Here is a 19,260-nt window from a genome sequence, read left to right as displayed (position 1 = left end):
ACCTAAGGGTACATCAAGGGAGGAATGGAAGGGGGAACTGTGGTGGATACATACACTGGACTACTGAGAGGCCACAAGGACGAATGAAGTTGTAAGGCATGCAACTAGGTAAATGAACCTTGAGGACAGTATGCTGAATGAAACGTCAGAAACAAAAAGACAAATATTGTCATGCCTCACTCATATGGACTAACTATGATATACAAACTTGGAGAATTGAAATCAAGAGCATAGGTTATCAGGGTAAGCCTATTGTAAAGTTTCCTAGATTGGAAACACCTAGAGCAGTCACATCTATTCTGGAGTTGTAACTGTTATTTCGAAATTCTGAGATGCTGAGCTATTTGTGTATAACCTGGCTGTTCACTGGAACTTTGGGTATTTTTGTGACACCTATTAAAGCTCTGAAGCTATTGAAGTCAGCATTACCCTATCCAGAAACTGTTACAAAAGTTGAAAAAGTGATCCGACTTCAATTAGAAACATGAATGAAGCTGATCTAGACAGGACTGAGGTAAGTCAGAATACAGGGTAAAGGATGATATGGTCTATATTTTAAAACTTCAACTTCTGTGTAAGACCAAAGGAAGAGGTGGTTATCTGATGCAAAATTTACATTTTTGGTAGCCCACTGTCTAATTTAACCTGTATGGTTAGTTCATTCTCACATTATAATTACATGGAATTTTGAATAGGTGTGAGATCTTGTTGGTTTGTACAAGTTAGTGTAATTCCCTGATACATCCGAGAGTAATCTGACAGAGAATAAAAAGTCCCGTTGAGGAACTGGGGAGAAAGGAGGAAATATTAAACTTCCTCACTTGGGGAAGAACTGATATTCTTGCAAGCAGGGGGGACAACCAATTTAATAGGCTGAGCCCTTGATCTTGAGGCTTGCCCCTATGCCACTTATTCCTGCAAAGGAGAAGCTAAACCTACTTGTAATTATGCATTAGAGTCACCATGAGAGAACCTCTTTTGTTGCTTAGATGTGGCCTCTTTATCTAAGCCAACTCAGCAGGTGAACTCACTGTCCTCCCCACTACATGGGACATGACTCCCAGGGGAGTAAATCTCCCTGGCAACATGGACAGAACTACTGGGGATTTGCTGGGATCCAGCATTACGGGTTTGAGAAAGCCTTCTTGACCAAAAGGGAGAAGAGAGAAATAAGACAAAACAAAGTTTCAGTAGCTGAGAGATTTCAAATAGAGTTGGGAGGTTATTCTGGAGGTTAGTCTTATGTATTATGTAGATATCCCTTTTAGTTTTTAGTGTGTTATAATAGCTAGAAGGAAATGCCTGAAACTGTTGAGCTGTATTCCAGTAGCCTTGATTCTTGAAGACGGTTGCATAACTATATAGCTTTTATAGTGTGACCATGTGATTGTGTAAACCATGTGGCTGACATTCCTTTTATCCAGGGTATGGACAGATAAGTAAAGAATAAGAACAAAAAATAAATAAAAAGAGGGGAAGGTAAGGGTAAAATAAAATTGGGTAGATTACAATACTAGTGGTTAATGAGAGGGAGGAATATGTGCTATGGGATGTATGGGGTTTTCTTTTTCCTTTTTATTTCTTTTTCTAGAGTGAGCAAATGTTCTAAAAATGATCATAGTGACGAATATACAACTATGTGATGATAACGTGAGCCACTGATTTTATACTTTGGATAGTCTGTATGGTGCCTGAAGATATCTCAACAAACAAATAGATAAATAAATAAAAAGAGTCAGTCTACTATGTTGAACAGGTAAACATCAACAGTACCACAGTAACACTAGGGATAGATAATGTGGGGAACGGACATTAAGGAGAGTGTTTGATTTTCTATTTGGTGAGGGTGTATTTATTGCTTATCTATCTCTTGGGAACAATGAAATTTTCTGAAGTTGAAAGTGTTGATAGACTGTTGGCTTTGGACATTATACATGATGCACAATGAATGGAGGTGGCGGAAGGATGCACTGACTAAGAAGTAGATTGGTGAATGATGGTGTATACATATAATCAAATAATGTGCAACATTGTGAATGAACCTGTGGGACATTTGGTGAGGCAAAATAAACCAGAAACAAAAGATAAGATATTATATGGTCTCATTTAGAAAATTCTTATAAGAAAACAGGCCCTAGATTGTAAACTCTTATAGCAGTCACATCTGGTCCGGAGTGGTAATTGTTATTTCTGGATTTTTTTTTTTTTTTCTTTTTTTCTATTTTTTTTTTTTTTTTTTTTTTTTTTTTAAAGGAAAGACAGAGAGAAGGAAGGAAGGATAGAAGGAAGGAAGGAAGGAAGAAAGGGAAACATCTTTAAACATTTTCTTGTTTTATTGTATTTTGTTTTTCCGTTTTTTGTTACATGGGCTGGGGCCGGGAATCGAACCGAGGTCCTCCGGCATAGCAGGCAAGCACTTTGCCCGCTGAGCCACCGCGGCCCGCCCATTTCTGGATTTTGAGAGGCTGTTTTATATATATATATAACTTGGTATTTAGAGATAAGAATGAAGCCGATCACATTGGGATTAAGGTAATTCAGAATACAGGGGTAAGGAAGACATTGCCTATATTTTAGAACTTCATCTATGCTTTGAGAACAGGTTTATCTTGTTCAGAACCTAAATTTTCTGTAGCGCATAATTCTAACTCAACCTGTCTGGACAGATTATTTAAACAAAGCAAACACAGGGAACCCAGAATAAGAATGAGGGCCTTTAATCCTGTATAGCTTAATGTAATGCCTGGATACATCCCAGAATATATTAAGCAGATAATCAAAAAAGCTTATGTATGTAGTAGAGAAGCTTAGCCTACCTATAGGTATGCCTAAGAGTTACTTTCAGAGGACCTCTTTTGTTGCTCAGATGTGGCCTCTCTCTCTCTCTCTCTCTCTGCAAATGAAACCATTGCCCCCTCCCCTACATGGGACATGATATCCAGGGATGAAAGTCTCCCTGGTGGTGTGGGAGATGACTCCCAGGTATGAGCATGATCCTGAACTGTGGGATCAACAATGCCATCCTGACCGAAAGAGGAAAAGAAGTGTAACAAATAAGGTATCAGTGTCTGAGAGAGTTCAAATAGAGTTGAGAGGATACTCTGGAGGGCACGCTTACATAAGCTTCAGCTAGACATTGCTTCCTATCATAACTTGCCAAACCCCAACCAAAACCATTCCTGCTAATCCTAAAGAACACTCAGGGCATTACATAAGATTCTACAAAGGTTCCATGCACTAGAATAACTTCCCAGAAATCTACAACCTCCAGATGGCTCTATGGCCTAGATAAGTCCTGAAATGCAGGGGAGGCAGCCTCTCTAGAACATCAACTAGTTCCATCCTCCATCCGGTATTATCAACAGCCCCTTCCAACATGAAAAAGTTAGAATGGGTATAAACCAAATACTCCTAAAGAGCGTGAGAAAGATGAAAGGTGATGGTGGAGTTATACAGAGAAGGTAGGGTTTAACAAATGAATATGATTGCTGAATCATTATATTGATATTTCTTTTAGTCTCCAGTATCTTAGAGCAGCTAGGAGTAGAAACCTAAAATTGTGGAATTGTAACCCACACCAAACTCGGAAATCTGTTCTACAACGAATTGTTGCATGTGCTTTGAAATTTATTGCGTGTTTGTATTTATGTAATTTTCCACAAAAAGGAAAAAAAAAAGTTGATTGTGATGATAAATGCACACCTATATGATGATATTGTGAACCACTGGTTGTACACTTTGGATGATTGCATGGTATGTGAATATATAATATATATCAATAAAAAATAAATAATTAAAAAAAGATCAAAGGAGAAGTAGAATTATAAAAGAGAAGATAGGATTTAAGAAATGAGTATGACTCCTGAATCACTATATGGATATTTAAAAGTCTTCAGTGTCTTGGAGAAGCCAGAAAGAAAAACTTAAAATTGTGTAACTATAATCCATACCAAACTCTGAAAACTGTTCTATAATTAATTGTTGTAGTACGCTTTGAAATTTATTGCCTTTTTTGTACATATGTTATTCTTCACAATAAAAAATAATAATAAAAACTAAGGAAACCCAGATAATTATGGACGTTAGTTAATAGTATTGGTAAGGGTTCAATATTTGTGGCAAATGTACCACAGCAATGTCAACAATAAGGGAAACTAGGTGTGGAGTGTACAGAATTTTAATAGTCTCACAACTTTTCTATAAATGTAAAACTATTCTAAAATTAAAAATTATTTAAAACAATAAAAAAAAGAGCCAGTCTATTCAACAAACACATCCAATCTAATTAAATGAGTGACCATTTATAGATTCATAGACTTGGGCTAAAAGGAGGGAAAATATAAATTTCTTAATAATTTTACCTTATCTTTTATTATCTGATAGTAGTTAGACAATGGCTTCTAAATACCACCTTGTACACAGTGAACACTTAATAATTATAGTAAATCCTCATTATTTGCTGTTTCCATATTTGCGAATTTGCCTACTCACTACTATTTGCTTGTCATCCAAGCAAATCATATGAGGTCACTCACAGACCTTTCACTGTCATCTGCAGACATAAGGAGAGTTGCAAAACACATTGAGTCACCTCCCAGCTGAGGTTGAGCAAAGTTATGTGCTGCCCTTTTGTTTCAGCTCTCACACTATAAACCAGTGTCTTTCCACGTAGGGCCATTTTCATATTTTTGTGCTTTTGGTTGGTGATTGTGCTGTTAAAATGGCCCTGAGGCACAGTTCTGATGTGCTGCCCAGTGTTCCTAAGTGCAAGAAGGCTGTAATGTGCTTTGCAGAGAAAATATGCGTGTTGGATAAGCCTCGTTCAGGCATGAGTTATAATACCGGTGGCCGTGACTTCAATGTTAATGAATCAAAGACATATTAAGTAAGGTGTCTTTTAACAAAAACACACATAAAACGAGGTTCTGTATTGATTGGTTGATGAAAATGTAACCAGAAGCTCATAGGAGAACCTGATCCTATATTTTTCCTAGGAGCAATTAGTCAGTCTTCACTGATGTAGTGTTTGTGGTGACTTTATAGTTCATAAATAATGCAAATAATGAATTTTGAATCTATGTATTAAATGCAATACCAGGAGGATGTTTAGTGACAGTATAATAAGAGTTTAATCTCCTGCATACAATCCTCCCCACAAAATGTTATCAGCTGGGTGCCTGCTGAGCCTCTTCCCGCTCTGCCTGCCAGCCCATAATTGGCACCCAGAAGGTCCAGTCACAGGCCAGCAGAGAATCGTCTTCTAACAGAGGCTGAAAACATGTGGTGCTATTGACTCGGGATCATTCTGTGGTTCTGATTCTCCATCTCCCTCAGGTTGCCTCTGCTGCCCACCAAGGCCTTGGCTTGGTCAGTTCCTGGCTGGACACCTCGCAGATGGACTCCCTGCCACATCCTCTCTCCTTGCTTCCTGGCCCAGACAGAGGTGTTTGAATAACTGTCCAAAACACAATGATGAGGTTGTAGAACCCATACAAAGCAGTTTCTCACTTTATTTAGTTTATTCATTCTCTTCTTTTCTAAATTAAATTAAAATTAGGAATGAAAAGTGAAGAAGATTTTAGGAAAATATGTGAATTCAAAATGCTGAAAGATGTAATCAAGAGTATGTTTCAGTGAGTTAAGACGCTATAGTTACACACAAATCCTTAAGGGGAACCTAATGCTGTTATTCATGGTGTGTAGGTGAGTGTCAAAAACATTTGTTAAGAAACCACAAATAATTGGCACACCTACAGTTTACTGGCACAGAAGTACAGTGTACCTCTCTTGCTACCACTTAGCAGGGCACATTTAGTATTCAAAGACATCAGACAAAAAGAACTCTAATTAAATTCAGAGATGATGGGAGCAGGGCAAAATGTCAGGGTTTTATATACTCTCCCCTTGTACTCTATTTTTTGTCTCATTTTTTAAGAATCCTCAAAATGTTACAGCAAACACTAGAGACACTAGAATAAATTGAAACCCAGTCATGAGACCTCGATAGGCAAGGAAAAGATTAGTAATGCACAGCCATCTCAACTACAGTAAATGCTGTGCAAATCCTTGGAACCCTTGGAAGCACTGACCACAACTACAGGCAAAGCATTTTGCATGGGGAATTCTTTTCTAAATGTAGAAACATTAAACAAGTCAATATTGGTCAAGTTTACTAGCGCATGGTTCCTCTGGAGAGGCATGTCCATTTTCTTGATTTCCCTAAAGTCATGATCTGACATAAGCCACCATTTCTTCCAGCTATGCTTCATACAGGTTAGCGTTGGCTCACAGCTCAGGCTACAGTAATGTTTATGAAGCCCTTGCTCACTGATGTTTACCTGAGCTTCCTCAACCATTTCCTAAAGCAGCCAGGTCTCCTAGAAAACCTGGGTTTTAATATCTAGGAGCATTCCAACAGGTCCAGCAAAGTGTCACTGTGGGTCTTGAAAGCCACTATGGGTCAAATTTATTAACAAGAACACAAATAATGGTATAAGGAAAGGACACAGAAAAGCAAACCATATGTACCACATACACAAAATTCAGGACACCAAGGTATATCGTTCACTAGCTGAGAGTTTGTGGTTTTGTGCTGAGGCTCACTCTGTGAAGGAAACTTCCAGGCTGCTGCACTAGCTCAAATTGGTTGAGAGTGTAAAACAGGAGCATAAGGAAAAGCACATATATTAAATGAACTCTTATGTACACTTTTATTATAATACACTTATGTATGTGTGTATGCATATATACACACATGCATTTATAACATTTTTAAAGATAATATTTAAGTGACAAATTAAATTGCAATGATTCAGTGCTATGGGGTGTGTAAGAGTTGGTGGTGAGATTTGTGAACTGGCATCATTACTAGGTTGTGACCATCCAGAGGGTAGGAACTGAATCTTAGTCTTCCCATCATCTTGAGCACCTGATACAGTCCTTAAAACATTGCAGATGCTCAGCAAATGTCTGAATGAGAGAATGATTGGATTATTGGCATTTCAAAGCTGTGGAATAGTGTATATGCCATCAAGAAGCCTGATACTCACTCTCTTGGAATCTAAGTAGGCAAGTTGGAAAGAAGGAATTTAGGGTTGAAGAGAAGAATACTATTATTGGATCTTGCTTTGTAAAATGTTCTTTTAATTTTAGGTTGTGAAGATTCTTGTTATATGAACAACAAAGTTAGAATACTAAACACCAGTAGAATCAAATGTCTAGTAGTAAATCTAAGCAAGAATGTAAAAAACTTGTACACAGAAAATAAAACATTGCTAAAAGAAATCAGAGACCTATATAAATTGAAGGATATTCTGTGTTCATGGATTCGAAGACTAAATATTGTTAAAGTGCCAATTATACCCAAAGCGATTGAAAGATTCAATGCAAACTCAAGCAAAATTTCAATAACCTTCTTTGTATAAATGGAAAAGCCAATCATCAAATTTATATGGAAGGGTAAGAGGCCCCAAATAAACGAAGCCATTTTGAAAGGGAAAAATGAAACTGGAGGACTCACATTTCCTGATCTCAAAATTTATTATAAAGCAACAGTAATCAAAACAGCATCTGGCAAAAGGACAGACATAGAGACCAATGTAATTAAACTGAGAGCTCAGAAATCACCCTCACATTTATGGCCAAATGACTTTTGACAAGGGGGCAATGGCTACTCAATTGGTGAGAATAATTTCTTTAGCAAATGGTGCTGGGAAAATTGGATCTCCATTTGCAAAAGAATGAAGGAGATCCCTATTTCAAACTTTATAGAAAAATCAACTCAAAATGGATCAAAGCCCTTAATATAGGAACCAGAACTATCATTCTCCTAGAAGAAAACGTAGGAGTGCATTTTCAGAATGTTGTGTTAAGTTATGATTTTTTAGACTTTACTCCCAAAACACAAGCAACAAAAGAAAACGTGGAAAAATGGGATCTCATTAAAATGAAAAACTTTTGTGCCTCAAAGGACTTTATTATGAAAGTAAAATGAGAACTTACACAACAGGAGAAAATATTTAGAAACCACATATCCGATAAAGGTTTAATATCCAGAATATTTGAAGAAATCCCTTCAACTTGACAAAAAAGACAAAGAGCCCAATTAAAAAATAGGTAAAAGACGTGAAAAGACATCTCCCCAAGAAGATATGCAAATGACCAGAAAGCACATGAAAAGATGTCCAACATCATCAGCCACCAGGGAAATGTAAATCAAATAACAATGAGATAGCATTTCATGACCACTAGAATGACTACTATTTAAAAGAAAAACACAGAAATTTATGTTCTAGTTTGCTAACTGCCAGAATCCAATATACCAGGAATGGAATGCTTTTTAAAAGGGGAATTTAATAAGTTGTTAGTTTACAGTTCTAAGGCTGAGAAAATGTCCCAGTTAAAAGAAGTCTATGGAAATATCCTATCAAAGGCATCCAGAGAAAGATACCTTAGTTCAAGAAGGCCGATGAAGTTCAGGGTTTCTCTCTCAAGTGAGAAGGCACATGGTGAACACGGTCAGGGCTTCTCTCTCAAGTGGAAGGGCATATGTTGAACACAGTCAGGGTTCTTCTCTCAGCTGGAAGGGCACATGGAGAACATGGCATCATCTGTTAGCTTTCTCTCCTGGTTTCCTGTTTCATGAAGCTCCCCGGGAGGCATTTTCCTTCTTCATCTCCAAAGCTCGCTGGCTGGTGGACTCTTCTTTGTGGTGCTGCAGCATTCTCTGCTCTCTCAGAATCTCTTTCTTTCTTCAAAATGTTTACTCTTTTATAGGACTCCAGAAACTAATCAAGACCCACCCAAATGGGTGGAGACATGCCTCCACCTAATCCAGGTTAACAACCACTCTTGATTGAATCACATGTCCAGGGAGATGATCTAATTACAGTTTCAAACATACAATACTGAATAGGGATTAGAAGAAATGGCTGCCTTTACAAAATGGAATTAGGATTAAAACATGGCTTTTCTAGGGTACACACACCATTCCAAACCAGCACAATTTACAAGTATTGGAAAGCATGTGGAGAAATACAAACACTCATTCACTGTTTATGGCAATGTAAAATGGTACAGCCATTGTAGAAGACAGTTTGGAAATCCAATGGAAGTTAATTATAAAACTGCCATATGATCCAGCATTCCCACTTCTAGGTATATACCCAAAATAATTGAAAGCAGAGACTCAGATATTTGCACGCTGATATTCACAGTGGCATCATTCACAATTGCCAAACGATGGGAAGCAACCCAAGTGTTGCTTATCAGATCAACTGATAAATGGATAAATAAAATGTCATATATGCACATGGAATATTACTGAGTTGTAAAAAGGAATGAAGTCTGATACATGTGACAACTTGGTTGAATCTTGAAACCATCATGTTAAGTGAAATAAGCCAGACACAAAGGACAAATATTGTATGCTTTCACTGATATGAAATAACTAGAATGGGTAAACTCAAAGAATCAGAATCCAGAATATAGGGTAGCAGGGGTTGAGACAGTAATAGAAAATAGGGAGTTAGGGCTTAAAATGTACAGAGTTCCTATTTGGAATGAGGGAAATGTTCTGGTAATGGATGGTAGTGATGGTAGCCCGACACAAACTTGTGAACATAATTAACAGCACTGAAATATATATATATATATATGGTTAAAAGGGGAAATATTGGGCTGTATATATATAGTAATAGAATAAAATTTTTAAAAAAATCCATAGAATTGCACAACACAAGCAGTGAAACCAAGATTAAACCATGGACTATAGTTAATAGTACAATTATAAAAATATGCTCATTGTAACAAATGTAGCATACCAATGCAAGGTGTTAATAATAGCATGGTTTATGGGAATCCTGTATTTTACATATCATTGTTCTATAAACCTACATCTTTCAAAAAAAAAACACTAATTCGTAAAGCTTTCTAATTAGATTTAGGGCAGAGGTAATATGATACAAATTAATGTTATGTGTCATTGATATTGAACTACATGGTTATTAGATACAAATAATATAATGACTGTAATTAATTTGAGGTTTATATAATCAAAAGGAAGTGAGTTTGTCATTTTCTCCTTTCTGTGGGTTCTCCAATATCTTTAACTGTGTGAATCTGTCAGTTTCCCATTATATCCTGAAACTCATTCTATTAAAAGACCAAAGCCCAGGATGCCATTCCAACAGGTTCGCTCTGGTTACCCCATTCCCCATCCCCACTCCACTTTCTCTTCCTCTGTGCCCCAATCTTCAGCAGTGAGTGCCAGTCTTAGGTGACCTGGGAGACCAAGGGCATGGGGTAGCAGAAACTGGGACACAAAGCTGCATATGCTTGGCCACAGACACTATGTCCCTTCAGCCTCTTAAATATGCCTTCCCACTGTCTTCTTGCCTCCACAGTTTCCAATGAGAAACTGAATTAAATTGACACAGTTAAGACCAAAAATATAAAGTGGACATAGCTACTTTATTTTCAGCACCTTTCTTTAAACAGGCTGAGAACACCAACTGAAACCCAGGTGAGTCTTGCTCTGTTCTATGAGACAGTGAAGGGATTTCCCTAGTATTCAAATATATTCATAAAACCAGTTATTTAAATCTAAATATAAAACCAGTCTATAGATTATGAGTTGGCTTTCACCATCTCAGTGAAAAGTTGAACATTACTGATTCAACCTAGCCTCAAGTCCATAGTGATAATACTTGCTGAACCAGAATGACTATCAAAATTAAAAAAGCTTGATCATATTCATTTAACTATAAGCTAATCTTATTTAACTTGGGAATGTCCAACAAAAATATATTATCAACCATTTGTGATCTGAATTCTGGAGTATGAGATCAATTTAAACATGATACATTTTTTTTTGTATATTCATCATCTTGATCATTTCTTAGAACATTTGTATCAATTCAGAAAAATAAATAAAAATAAAAAGAAAACAGAAAAAAAATTCATACATACCATACCCCTTACCCCCCTTTCATTGATCACTAGCATTTCAATCTACTAAATTTATTTTAACATTTGTTCACAATCACACAGTCACATTGCAAAAGCTATATCATTATACAATCATCTTCAAGAAACATGGCTACTGGAACACAGCTCTACATTTTCAGGCACTTCCCTCCAGGCTCTCCATTATACCTTAACTAAAAAGGTGATATCTATATAATGCATAAGAATAACCTCCAGAATAACCTCTCGACTCTGTCTGGAATCTCTCACTGACATTTTATTTTGTCTCATTTCGTTCTTCCCCCTTTTGGTAGAGAAGGTTTTCTCAATCCCTTGATGCTGAGTCCCAGCTCATTCTAGGATTTCTGTCCCACGTTGCCAGGAAGGTCCACAACCCTGGGAGTCATATCCCACATAGAGAGGGAGAGGGCAGTGAGTTTACTTGTCATGTTGGCTGAGAGAGAAAGGCCACATCTGAGCAACAAAAGAGGTTCTCTGGGGTTGACTCTTAGGCCTAATTTTAAGTAGGCTCAGCCTTTCCTTTGCAGGGTTAAGTTACATCTGAACAAACCTCCAGATTAAGGGCTCCGCCTATTGCTTTGGTTGTCTAAGAATATCAAGAATTTCCCACTCGGGGAAGTTGAGTTTTCCCCCTTTCTTGCCATTGCCCCAAGGGGGCTGTGCAAATACTTTTTTATTCACTGTTCAAATCACTCTGGGATTTACTGGGGCATCACTTTGGACAAACCTACAAAATCTCATGCCCTACTCAAGGTTCCATGTACTTATAGTGTTCAATTAAGCTGTCCACATAAGTTATATTAGGGAATGCACTAGTCAAAATATAAATTTTGTACCAAATAAACATTTTTTTTGCTTTAGTGTCACATGTAAGTTAAATAAACATGATACATTTTAAAAAGTCACAAGACATCTGTTTTATAATAAACAATGCAGTGGTCAACTATTACTCATTGGTAGCTTTTTTGAGATAAGCTATCAAGTCTGCCCTTTCTGCCTTCTTCTTAATGCCAGCAAGGATCATTTTTTGCTCCAGGGATATACTTCTTGGGATTCTCCAAATACTTCAAGAGTGCTTCCTCTTCCCAAGTGGTGGCTTTGCTCTTGCTGGCATTTGTGTAAGAGAATCCAGGGGCCTGACCTATCTACCACCCAAAGGGACCATGTGGATTTGGCTCAGCCTTGTGTTTGCCTCCCTTTTCCGTGGTGTGACACTCGGCACACTTCTGAACAAAGATCTTCTTGCCCTTATCAACATCACCCATTTTGAATTCACTCTCTCATTGGGCAGGACACGAAGGTCCCGCTCAAAGATGGATGTCCCGCTCTCTCCCAATTAACAATTGCATTTTTAATTAGCAAATTAGGACTGTTGAATATATGCTCTGAGCACAGATAAACTCAGAGAAAGCAGGAAATTAATCCTGAGGTCTCTTCTGGCAGAGAGGAGAAGGGGCTAATGATGCAAAACAAAAAACAAAAACAGAAACAAAAACAAAAAAACAGCAACACGGAAGCTTCTGGATTTGGCCAAGCTAAGAATATTGGAAAAGGGCTGTGCCAATTCTAGGTACCAACTCTGGCTCTTGACTAGCAAACCTTGGGGACTAGGTCTGAAAATGGATTTTTTTCCTGTTTATTTATTTGTTTATTTTGTCAATAAATACAGAAAAGATGTAGCTAATATAGTTTCATAAATGGCTTTGTTTGTTCCCTGGGGAGAAAAAAAAATCCTTGAGAAGAATTTGATAAATATAACTATATAAAACTACCATATATAATTGATTCAAATAACCTGGAAAATATTTCTAAGTTCTAAGTTTCCTATAAAATAGTCCTTTATTATACAACATTTTCCTCTTATAGAGGGAACTTGGTAAAATCCTAGTGCTCAAAAGGTTTGTTTTTAGGAAAATGAAAATGTCTACCAATTTACCATAAACTGAAATATTTTTACATTATGTAACATTTCCCTCCATATCTAACTACGAACATGATTTCATACAAAACTATCTTTAAATTAATTTGGTGTGACAAATAAATTATTTCACTATGAAAAGGGATTTTATTTATTTTCTCTTTCTCTTTTTTTTTTGGATGGAGTATGGCAGGGTCACACTATTTTTCCACATGAGTATCCCATTATGCAGCACCATTTGTTGAATTTTTTGTTTGTTTCCTTTTTTGGGGGGGGAAGTGCATGAATTGGGAATCAAATTCAGGTCTCCTGCATGGCAGGTGAGAATTCTACCACTGAACTACCTTTACACCACCCCCTCTTTCTCTCTCTCACTCTTTTTTTTACATTTTTATTGAGAAATCTTCACACATATATAGTTCATACATGGTGTACAATCAATAGCTCACAATGTCATCACATAGTTGTGTATTCATCACCATGATCATTTTTAGAACATTTGCATCACTCCAGAAAAATAAATAAAAAGAAAAAAGAAAAAATATATGCATATCCCTCATCGCTCCCTCTCATTGACCACTAGTATTTCAATTTACCAAAATTTTTTTTACCCCTTATCGTCTTATTATTTATTTTTTAAACATATTTTTTTACTCATCTGTCCATACTCTGGATAAATGGAGCATCACAATCACACAATTACATTGTAAAAGCTATATTATTATACAACCATCTTCAAGAATCAAGGCTACTGCTCAACTGTTTCAGGTACTTCTCTCCAGTCACTCCAGTACACCATAAACTAAAAAGGGATATCTATATAATGCATAAAAATAACCTCCAGGAGAACCTCAGCCTCTTTCTCAATCACACCCCTTGCAGGGACAGGGTCTTCTGAGAATTAAAGGCACCACACCACTTTGTGCCAGTGAGGAACTGTGGGCTGACAAACTCCACCTGATGGGCAGGCTAGAAAAAGCACAGAGTCTAGAGGCTCTACAGGAAAGTTAGACAACCTGCTGGATCTTATCCTCAGGGAAACTTGATACTGATTATACCCTCCTCCTGAAACCTGGGCCTGCCTTGTCTGGGAAAATCTGATTGGGGTCAATCAAATCTGGGTAGACCCTCCTTTAAAAAAAGATTCCATATAGGCAAGGCAAGAACCAGAAAATCAAGAGCTGAAAAATTCTGATCAGTTAAACAGAAGCTATTAGAGGTCTAGAGTAAGCCGAACAGAATGCCAAAGAACAGAGAGAAAACAAAACCAACTAACAAGAAAACCTTAGGTAATAGAATGAAAATGACCTCTAGAATAGACTAATCAAGGAAATCAGATGCCTAGACACCAGCAACAAATAAGAGTCATAGTAGGAAAAACTATTCCAAGGAACAAACCAACACTTTAAATGAGATACAGAAGTTGAAACAATTAAAGATGTCAAGAAAGCATCCTAAATAAAATAAAAAATCAAACCAAGAAGTTAAGGGAAGATATTGCAAGAACAATGAAGAATATAAAGAAGACATTGGGTGACCATAAAGGAAGGACTTAAAGCTTGAAAAAACAAATGGCAGAACTTATTGGAATGAAAGTCACAACAGAAGAGATGAAAACACAATGGAGACTTACAACAGCAAATGTGAAGAGGCAGAAGAAGGGATTAGTGAACTAGAGGACAGGGCATCTGAAATCCTACCCAAAAAAGAACAGATAGGGAAAAGAATGGAAAAATATGAGCAGGGTCTCAGGGAATTAAATGACAACATGAAGTGCACGAATATACATATTATGGGTGTCCCAGAAGGAGAGAGGGGAAAAGGGGTAGAAAGAATAATGGAGGATATAGTCACTGAAAATTTCCCATCTCTTATAAAGGCATAAAACTACAGATCCAAGAGATGTATTGTACCCTGTGGTAGTTAGATTCAGTTTTCAACTTGGCCAGGTGAAGGCACCTAGTTCTGTTGCTGTGGACATGAGCCAATGGTATGTGAACCTCATCTGTTGCTTATCACATCTGCAGTTGGCTAAGAGGCATGCCTGCTGCAATGAAAGATGTTTGAGTAAATTAGCTGGTGCTTAAATGAGAGAGCTCAACATAGCACAGCCCAAGCAGCTCAGCATACCTCATCTCAGCACTCGCAACTCAACCCAGGCCTTTGGAGATGCAGAAAGAAATCACCCTGGGGAAAGTTGTTAGAACCCAGAGGCCTGGAGAGAAGGCCAGCAGAGACCATCCTGTGCCTTCTCACGTAAGAAAGAACTTCAGTGGAAAGTTAGCTGCCTTTCCTCTGAAGAACCAACAAAATAAATCCCCTTTTATTAAAAGCTAATCCATCTCTGGTGTGTTGCATTCCGGAAGCTAGCAAACTAGAATATATTCTTTTGTTCTATTCAAAAAGAATAGACCTGAATAGACCTATTCTAAGACACTTACTAATGAGATTGTCAAATGTCAAAGGCAAAGAGAGAATTCTGAAAGGAGCAAGAGAAAAAGTATCCACCACCTACAAGGGAAGCTCAATAAGACTATGTGTGGATTTCTCAGCAGAAACCATGGAAGTAAGAAGGCAGAGGTATGATATATTTAAGACACTGAAAGAGAAAAACTGTCAACCAAGAATTCTATACATGGCAAAACTGTCCTTAAAAAATGAGGAAGTGTTTAAAATATTTTCAGACAAATAGATACTGAAAGAGTTTGTGAACAAGAGAACTGCTCTACAAGAAATACTAAAGGGAGCACTACAGGTAGATAGGAAAGATGGGAGGAGAGGTCTGAAGTAGAATATAGAAATGCAGACTCTCAGAACGGGTAAAAAGAGAGAAAAATAAGATATGATTTATGAGAATAAAGTAATGACACCTGCAACAATGTGGATGAACCTTGAAGAAATTATGTAGAGTGAAATTAGCCAGAAACAAAAGGACAAATACTGTATGGTCTCACTATTAACATTAATGAGTGAATTTTGAGAGCTAAATTTGAGAACACAGGTTATCAGGATTGATTGTAAAGATCCAGAAATGGATGCATAATATTATCTGATGGTAGCACAATATTGTAAGTATACAGAATAAAGCTAGGAATATGAGTATGGTTGAAAGAGGAAGGCTAGGGGAATGTATGACACTAGAAGGAAAGATAGCAGAAAAAGCCTAGGACTGTATAACTTAGTGAAACCTAGAGTGGACAATGATGGTGATTAAATATATAAGTATAAGAATGTTTTTACATGAGAGAAAGCAATTAAATGTCAATAGTACAAGGAGTTGAAAATGGAATGGTGTGCTGGCTTGAAATAATTATGTACCCCAGAGAAGCCATGTTCTTTAAACCTGATTCAAAGTTGTAGGGTAAGATCTCTTGATTAGGTTGTTTCCATGTAGATACAATCCACTCAACTGTGGGTGTGACCTTTCGACTGGATGTAGATGTGACTTTGCCCATTAAGGTGTGTCTTGTTTAGTTTACTGGAATCCTTTAAAAGTAGAAGAATTTTGGAGAAAGCTGAGAGCTGTTGTAGACACAGACAACTGTAGATGCTTGGAGTGCTGACAGCGAGAGCAGACATCTAGACGTTGTCATTTGGAAATTAAGAGCTCAGCAGACATCACCATATGCATTCCCATGAGATGCTAAGCAAGCCAGAACCCAGAGCTTTGCCCCAGAGGAGCTAAGTGAAGACCCACAGAGGCTTAGAGAGGAAAATACTGGAATCAGAAGCTGGAAGCAATGGAACTGGCAACAAGGACCAGCAGACACCAGTCATGTGCCTTCCCATATGACTGACATCAGCCTTTCTTAAGTCAAGGTATCTTTCTCTAGATGCTTTAGTTTGGACATTTTTATGGCCTTAGAACTGTAAACGTATAGCTTAATAAATTCGCTTTATAAATGCCAACTCATTTCTGGTAAATTGTATTTCAGCAGCATTAGGAAACCAAACCAGATGGCAGCTGGAAAAAATACAATTAATGCAAACTAGGGTCCACAGTTATCAGAAAGTATGCTTCTATTAAATGTAATAAAGGCAATATACCAAAGCTACATGTCAATAAGGGAGGGGTACGAGATTCTTGGTATTTCTCCTTTCTATTTTATTTATTTTTTTATTATTCTTTTTTCCCCCTCTTCTTTCTTTGCAGAAGAAATGGAAATGTCCTCGTACAGAATGTGGTGGTGAACTCATAACTATGTGATTATACCAGGAACCATTGATTGCTTACCTAATATGGATTGTATGATGTGTGAATAAAATTGTTTAAATATAAACAGAAAGATACAAGTGCTGAAGAAAATGAAAATATGGTTGGTAGGGAAGTAGAATAGTGCAGCCTCTCTGGAAGGAGTGTGGAGTTCCACAAGAGGCTAAGTATAGGATTGCCATACGATCCTGCAACCCCATTATTAGGTGTATACTTGGAAGAACTGAAAGCAGGGACTGAATGGACATACACACACTGGTGTTTATGGTGGCAGTATTCACAATCTGCAGTGGATGGAGGTGGTCTAAGGGTATATCAACTGATGAGCAGGAGGGCGAACTGTAGTGTATATATGAGTGAAGTTGGGAGGCATGCAACTAGGTGACTGAACCTTGAGGACAATATGCTGAGTGAAATAAGCCAGAAAGGAAAAGACAAATATTATAATGCCTCACTAATTGGACTACCTATAATGTGCAAACTCTGAGAATTGAAATTGAGAGCACAGGGTATCAGGGAAGGCTTATTAAGTAAAGGTTCCTAGACTTTAAGCTCTAACAGCAGTCACATCTATTCCTGAGTTGTAATTGTTATTTCTAAATTCTGATATGCTGAATTCTTTGTGTATGACCTGGTCATTCGGTGGAACTTTGAATATCCTTGTGACATCTAAGACTCAGAGCTACAGTTCTTTAGCTATGAAAGTCAGAATTAACCTGTAACGCAACTGTTTAAAAAGCTGAAAAAGAGACCAGACTTCAATTAGAGATATGAATAAAGCTAATCTGGTTAGGACTAAGGTAAGTCAGAATATAGGGTAGAGGATGATACTGACTGTATAAAACTTCAACTTCTTAGGGACATTGAAGGAAGAGATGTTTATTTGGTGCAAAATTTATATTTTCTGTACACAATGTCTAATTCAACTTGTATAGTCAGTTTATTTGAACACCATAATTACATGGAATTTTAAATAGGACATGAGAGCTTGTTAGTTTGTACAGGTTAATGTGATGCTACATCCTACAGTAATCTGGGCAGAAGATAAAAAAGTATTTGCAATGTCCCCATGAGAGACTGGGGAAAATGTGGAAATATCAAATGTTCCCACTGGCGAAGAACTGATATTCTCACCAATTTAATAGGCTGAGCCCTTGATTTTGGGGTCTGCTCTTATGAAATTTATTCTTGCAAAGGAGATGCTAAGACTATTTATAATTACGCCTAAGAGTCACCCTGGGGAACCTCTTTGGTTGCTCAGATGTGGCCTCTCTAAGCCATCTCTGCAGGTAAACTCACTGACTGCTCTTTCCCTACGTGGGATATGACTCCTAGGGGTGTAAATCTTCCTGGCAACATGGGACCTGACTCCTGATGAGCCTGACCCTGGCATCATGGGGTTGAAATGCCTTCTTGACAACAACAGAAATGAAAGAAAATAAAGTTTCAGTGGCTGAGAGATTTAAAAGAGAGTTGGCACATCATATTCTAATGACATGTAGACTGAATGGCTAGAAGGAAATGCCTGAAATTCTTGTACTGTAATCCCACAGCCTTGATTTTTGAAGATAAATGTGTAACTATACATAGCTTTCTTTTTTTTTTTTTTTACATGGGCAGTCACCAGGAATCGAACCCAGCTCCTTTGGCATAGCAGGCGAGCATTCTTGCCTCCTGAGCCACCATGGTCCGCCATATACATAGCTTTTACAGTGTGACTTTGTGATTGTGAAAACCTTGTCAATGAAACTCCCCTTGTCCAGTATATGGACAGGATGAGTAAGAAAATAAAGACAAAAAATAAATAAATAATTGGGGGGAAGGGTATGGGATGTTTTAAGTATTCTTTTTCACTTTTATTTTTATTGTTTTTGGAGTAATGAAAACGTTCAAAAATCAGTGGTGATGAAAACACTGTGAACCACTAATTGTACACTTTGGATGATTACACGATATGCGAATATATCTCAATAAAATTACATTAAAAAAAAGAGACTCTATATTAATCCAGAGCCTTGGGGCTGAATTGGATGAGTCGGGTGATTGCCAGAGCTTCCTCTGTACCTCCCCAGCATCTTATTGCCTTCTAAAATGACATCATAGTTCTTTATGAGACTTAGGAATTCTTTCATTTCTGCCTCCT

The 19,260-nt window shown here is 37.4% G+C and overlaps 1 protein-coding gene and 1 pseudogene across 2 annotated transcripts in view; both read right to left on the bottom strand.

Moving 5' to 3' along the window:
- Positions 1-19,260, bottom strand: part of VWA8 (von Willebrand factor A domain containing 8) — a 631,595-nt gene that overhangs the window by 65,828 nt on the left and 546,507 nt on the right. The gene's annotated exons all lie outside the window — the stretch shown is intronic.
- On the bottom strand, positions 11,449-13,379 carry LOC143679300 (cytochrome c pseudogene; annotated as a pseudogene).

Source organism: Tamandua tetradactyla, chromosome 4 (assembly GCF_023851605.1).
Source record: "Tamandua tetradactyla isolate mTamTet1 chromosome 4, mTamTet1.pri, whole genome shotgun sequence".
Lineage (NCBI taxonomy): Eukaryota > Metazoa > Chordata > Mammalia > Pilosa > Myrmecophagidae > Tamandua > Tamandua tetradactyla.
The sequence above is the reverse complement of the archived record's forward strand: the minus strand, read 5'-3'. Positions and strand labels throughout refer to the sequence as shown.